This window comes from Mus caroli, chromosome 17 (genome assembly GCF_900094665.2).
Source record: "Mus caroli chromosome 17, CAROLI_EIJ_v1.1, whole genome shotgun sequence".
NCBI classification, from domain to species: Eukaryota; Metazoa; Chordata; class Mammalia; order Rodentia; family Muridae; genus Mus; species Mus caroli.
In genome coordinates this window covers 23,939,341-23,945,993 of record NC_034586.1, presented here as the reverse complement: position 1 = coordinate 23,945,993, position 6,653 = coordinate 23,939,341, and positions in this window count along the sequence as shown.

Here is a 6,653-nt window from a genome sequence, read left to right as displayed (position 1 = left end):
CTGCCTCTGCCTCCCAAGTGCTGGGATTAAAGGCATGTGCCACCACTGTCCGGCTTGCTTGTTTTTCTTAAAATTATTTTATTTAAAAAACAATTTTGCATGCAAGTGTTTTGCCTTGCATGTATGTCTGTGCACCACGAGAGTACCCGAAAGGGCCAGAAGAGAATACCCAAGTCTCCAGCACTGGAGTTAGAGGTTGTGAGCTACCCGAAGTGGGCACTAGGAACTGATCTTTTGTCCTCCTCAAGGTTGGTAATGACACTCGACCGCTAAGCATCTCTCCAGTCCCCAGTGGGACACCTTCGTAATTGCTAATTGATGTACGATCGAGGACCCAGACCACTGTGGGCAGTGCCATCCTGTCCTAAGCTGTGTAAAAAGATGGTCGTTCATGGGGAACAGTGGTTCTTCGTGACACCGGCTTTGGGGGTTCCTGCCCTAACCTCTGTGGTGATGGCTGGTGACCTGGGAGCTATAAGATAAAATGAGCCCTCTCACAGGAAGATCAGGAACTCAAGGTCATTCCCAGCTATACAGAAAGTTTAGGTTTCATGAGAACCTAGTCTCAAAAGGGAGGAAAAGGTCAAACAGCTGAAGTCAGGGTTGCACGGAAGCAGCTTTAGAAAGCACTGTGTAGTCCTTTCATCTGTGAGCCTACGGCTGTCCTGGAACTCGCTCTGTAGACCAGGCTGGCCTCAAACTCACAGAGCTTGTCTTCGCCTCTGCCTCCCAAGTGCAAGGACTAAAGGCAGTGACACCACTGCCAGGCTTTGAAAACATTTTTTAGGTAGCCTATTATGGGAAAAAAAATGTTAAGCCTGTCTCCGTGTAGTTTCACAAGAAAATTGTAGTCTTCGTTTGAGAATCACTTCTTAACTTTAAAAAAAAAAAAAGTGGAATTTCTAAAGAAATTTTGCTTGGATATCACACCAGTTACAAAGATGAGTTGATTCCAGAAACATTCGGCAAATGTGCTAGCCATGGGCTTGGCTTTCTTGTCGTCTCTATATAAGATAAGAAAGAATTTGGAAAAAAAAAAAAACCCAAGGATTTTTTTTCTTCCAACTAAAGGAGAACATTGGTGACTGTATTTATTCTCCTGTCCAGTGAGGAAGAAGAAAACAGAGGGGAAAAGGAAGAGAACAAGGAGTCTAGAGAGTGGCTTAGTGGGTAAGAGCACTGGCTGCCCTTCCAGAGGACCCGGGTTCAGTTCCCAGCACCCACATGGCAGCTCACAATTGTGTGCAACTCCAGCTCCTGGGGGTCTGGCGCCCTCTTCTGGCCTCTGTGGTACTGCAGTCATGTAGTAGTGCTTGTATAGACAAGCAGGCTAACATATAAACATAAATTTAAAAATAAGATTGTGTTCTTTTTTTTTTTTTCCGAGACAGGGTTTCAAGATTGTGTTCTTAAGCCAAGCATGGCTGTGCACACCTTTAAGCCCAGCACTTGGAAGGCAGAGATAGGTGGATCTCTGTGAGTTTGAGGCCAGCCTGATCTACAGAGCGAGTTCTAGAACAGTCAGAGCTGTTATACGAAAAAGCCCTGCCTCGACAAAACAAAGACAAACAAAACCCCCAAAAGATTGTGTTTTCCAAAAGAAAGGTGGATGTGGTGGGGGAAGGGAAGGAAGGACGGTAGAAATAAGCAATAGTTTTCTAGGATTTACCCGCTTCCTTTGGGGGGGGGGGCAGGGAAGATAAGACATCCCTAGAATTGCTTCAGCCTATTTTTTTTTTTTTTTTTTTTTTTTTGGTTTTTTTTCGAGACAGGGTTTCTCTGTGTAGCCCTGGCTGTCCTGGCACTCACTTTGCAGACCAGGCTGGCCTCGAACTCAGAAATCCGCCTGCCTCTGCCTCCCGAGTGCTGGGATTAAAGGCGTGCGCCACCACGCCCGGCTTAGTAGCCTATTTTGAATTTGAAATCTTGCTGTAGTCTCTTATATCTTTTTTTTTTTTTTTTTTTTTTTTGGTTTTTTTTCGAGACAGGGTTTCTCTGTGTAGCCCTGGCTGTCCTGGCACTCACTTTGTAGACCAGGCTGGCCTCGAACTCAGAAATCCGCCTGCCTCTGCCTCCCGAGTGCTGGGATTAAAGGCGTGCACCACCACGCCCGGCTTAGTCTCCTATATCTTAACAGCTACCATACCCAGCTGTGAATTGTAAATCTAAATTCAGTAAAATATCTTCAAGTGGGCTAGGGGATGGCTCCCTGGGTGAGGGAGCTTGCTGCCAAGCTGGCATCCTGAGTTCAATGCCCAGGACCCACAGGGTAGAGGGACAGATGACTCCTACGAGCTGTTCTCTGACGTTCACACAGAGACAGATAGATAGACAGACAGACAGACAGACACACACACACACACACACATACACACACACACAGAGGCACACCAGTGAGCATGCATGCGTTTGCTGCACACACATATACAGAATAAATAAAAACGTCAAGAAAGCTTTAAGAACGAAAGTATAATAAAGGCCTTTTCAAACAAAACTTGGAAGAATTTTCCAGCAACAGAACTGCACTGTAGAAAATTGTTCAAGTTTCCCAGACAGAGGAAAAGGCTGCCAGATGCAGCTGTGGCCCTGCCCAAAAGAACAAGGGCAAACCACCCGTCCCCCTAAAAAACCACCGGATTTAAGCAACAGTTTATATCTTTTTCAAAGATAATTGATTGCTTAAACCAAAACTTTATGTTGTATTGTGTGGTTTGAAACATGCATATGTAAGAACTATAACAATAAAAGCCAAAAGGTCAAGAGGAGAAGGGAATTCATATTGTAGGAAGATTCCTGTATGCAAATAGGAAGGGGAACAGTGATGTCTGTCTGTCATCTGTCTGTCTGTACTATGTATGTGTGTGTGTGTGGTCTGGAGAGATGGTACAGTGTTAAACAGTGCTTGCTGCTCTTATGAAGGATCCAGAAATCAAACTGAGCAGCTTATAGCTGCCTATAACTCGAGCCCCAGGAGATCTGGCGCCCTCTTGTGGCCTCCTTGAGCACCTGAATTCACAGGCGCGTACACATAGATACACACAGATGCACACATGTAGAAACAGAGATGAAAAATAAAAACTTTGTTTTTTTAAAGATTGGGTATCTTGGAGCACACCTTTAATCCCAGCACTCAGGAGGCAGAGGAGGGTGGATCTCCGTGAGTTCAGTGTAAACCCTGTCTAGAAAAACACAAAACAAGAAATATTTCAAGAAGGATGGTCTGTCCTCTAGCATTCTTGTTTGCTTAGTTTTTGAGGCAGGGTCTTATAGCCCAGGCTGGCTTCAAACTCACTATGTGGGTAGGTGTCTTTGAACTTCAGATTGCTCATCTCCCAAACGCTGGGGTCACAGGCAGTCACCATGCCATCCTGCCTGTGCGGTGCTGGCTATCAAACCCCTGGGTTCGGGCATGCAAGGCAAGCACTCTACCTCCCGGGCCACACCCCAGCCTCAGTTCTTCACAATTTTAAAAGTAATTGCACTTAATGACAGAACTTCAAAATATATGAGGCTGAAACTACAAAAAATAAAGAGGCAGGAACTACAAATATGAATACAGCAATCATAATCACTGGCTGTGTTGAGATTCCTTAATTACGTATATCGAAAATAAGGCAGGCTCTGGAAGACTTGAGCCACACCATCGGCTTGACCTCCGTGATCTCATGGACTGTTTCGTCCCACAGCAGCAGAAACACACATAGTTTTGAGACTCCCAGAGAACAGTTACCAAAATAGGCCATAGTCCTTCCATAAGGCAAGTCCCAGTAAATTTAAAAAGATTCAAGTAATAAAAAAAAAACAAAACTGTTTTCTCACCACAATGGAATTAAATTAGAAGCTAATAATAGAGATCCCTGGAAAATCCCCAAATATTTGGGCACTTTGCTTCTAAATAACGCATGGGTCAAAGGAGAATACAAAGAGAAATTCAAACATATTTTGAGTAGGCTAGAAACTCAGCGTGAAAGTTTGTCACCCAATCAAGGTCAGGGATGTTTCTGTTTTAGTCTCATTTCTCTTGCTGTGGTAAAAGCACTCTGATTAAATAAATAAAAAACAAAAACAAAAACAAAACACAACTTAGGAGAGAAAGGTTGACTTTTAGCTCATAGTTCCAAGTTATGTATGGTCCATCGTGTGGGGAGACCAAAGCGGGGGGAACTTAAACAACCAGTCACATTGTTGGCCCAGCAGCTCGGAGAGAAGCGGGCACACATGCATGCCCAGCACTCTGCTTTCTCCAGGATCTCAAGCCAGGGAATTGTGCCCCCCACAGTGGACTTTCCACATCAATCAAGGCCGTCCTCCGCAGACGTATGTCCTCAGGCCAGCCTGATCTAGGCAATCCCTCAGTGAGATTCTTTCCCTAGGTGACTCTAGGCCAAGTTGAAAATTAAAGCTAGGGCTGGTGAGATGGCTCAGTGGTTAAGAGCACCGACTGCTCTTCCAAAGGTCTTGAGTTCAAATCCCAGCAACCACATGGTGGCTCACAACCATCCATAACAAGATCTGATGCCCTCTTCTGGAGTGTCTGAAGACAGCTACAGTGTACTCACATATAATAAAATAAAATAAATAAATCTTTAAAAAAAAAAAAAAAGAAAATTAAAGCTAGAGCCAGGTATAGTGGCGCTCACCTTTAATCCCAGCCCTTGGGAGGCAGAGGTAGTTGGACTTCTGAGTTCAAGGCCAGTCTGGTCTACTAAGTGAGTTCCAGGACAGCCAGGGCTACGTAGAGCAACCCTGTCTCCAAAAACAAACAAACAAACAAATGGGGGAGAATATGTGGTGGCATACATTTTAATCCTGGCACTCTGGAAGCAGAGGCTGGTGGAGCTCTGTGAGTCTGAGGCCAGCCTGGTCTACATATCAAGTTCCAGGACAGCCAGGGCTACACAGTAAGAGTAAGTGTGTAAAAATAAAACAACAACAACAACAAAACAATGGAAAAGAAAAGAAAGAAAACTAAAACCAACTATTGCAGCCTCAAACCTATAACTTTAGCTTCCACCTGAAAACAGTAGAGTAAAACAGCCGTGGTCACCCAGGCTTGTGATCACAGCTACTCGGAAGGCTGGGGCAGGAGGATTCCAAGTTTAAGACCTGCCTAGGTAATTTAGTGAGATCCTGACTCAATAAGAAGCAAGCCTGGCCGGACATGGTGGCACATGCCTTTAATCCCAGCACTTGGGAGGCAGAGGCAGGCGGATTTCTGAGTTCGAGGCCAGCCTGGTCTACAAAGTGAGTTCCAGGACAGCCAGGGCTATACAGAGACCCTGTCTCGAAAAAGCAAGCCTGGCATGGTAGCCATGCCCTTAACCCTAGCACTAGGAAGGAAGAGGCAGACAGACCTCTGTGAGGTCCGAGACAGCCTGGTCTACATAGTTCTGGGTCAGCCAGGGACAGAGAGTAAGATACCCATCCTGGGACACACTTGGGAGGTTAAGGCAGAGGGCTCAAACAAGTTCAAGGATACTTGGTGTACAGTGGGTCCCAGAGCAGTATAAGAGATCATCTCAAAGAGAACAAACAAACACCAACAACAAATTATAGTGAAGCCTGACATGATTGCTCAGACCTGTGATTCCAGCTGAGGCAGGAGGATTGCTGTGAGCTTCCAGGCTTGTCAGGACGTATAGAGTAAAAACCAAACTAACAAACCAATGAAAGTCTTTTTTAAAAGGTAAATAGAGGACTGGTGAGCTGGCTCAGCGGTTTGAGAGCACTGACTGCTCTTTCCAGAGGTTCTGAGTTCAATTCCCAGCAACCACATGGTGGCCCACAGCCATCTGTAAATAGGATCCGATGCCCTCTTCTGGTGTGTCTGAAGACAGCTACAGTGTACTCATACACATATAAATAAATAAATGTTTAAAATAATAGGTAACAGAACCCATATTATAAACAAATACAAGAAAGCCTGCTTCCTGTTGGATGTCAAGAACATGCAAATTTAAAACCTAGTAAGGAGTCACTGCTTTCTGATGGGGCCAAAGGACTGGAGCCCTGAGCCCAAGCCAATGGGAAACCAGTTTCAGGGACGCATGGTGTCCAATGCAGGGCTCACAAGGACACAGAGCCAAGGCAGCTGCCTCCAAGGCAGCGGCCAGACCTGCTTAGCTGTCACCTTGACAGTGGGATCGTGTGAGACCCATGCACGCCAAAGCAACAAACTCTCTCTTTGTGTATGTGCATCTGGCCCAGGTAAACCTAACCTAGAGGCGTTGGTTGGTTACACAGTTAGACCACGTCTCCAAACCAATAAAAAAGCTAGGAAGCAGACTTCTCCCGTGCCTCATTCACCCAACTTGTGTCCTATGCCCAGGGACCAACCAGGATTTAGTGTAGCGAGGACAAATGAACTTTCCTTTAATAAACTTACACATGGGTTCGAGGTAGCGAGACCCTCTTAGCAACTTCTGGAAACATCAAGTGCAAACGCTGGTTCCAATCACAGAAAAACTTAGTGAGGGACTGACATTCGCACACTGAAGAGAGGGAGGGAGGGAGGGAGGGAGGAAGGGAGGGAGGGAGGGAGGGAGGGAGGGAAGGAGGAGAGGGTCATGTGGTGCTAGAGTGACTCAGCAGTTAAGAATACTTGCTGGGGCTGGAGAGATGGCTCAGTGGTTAAGAGCACCGACTGCTCTTCC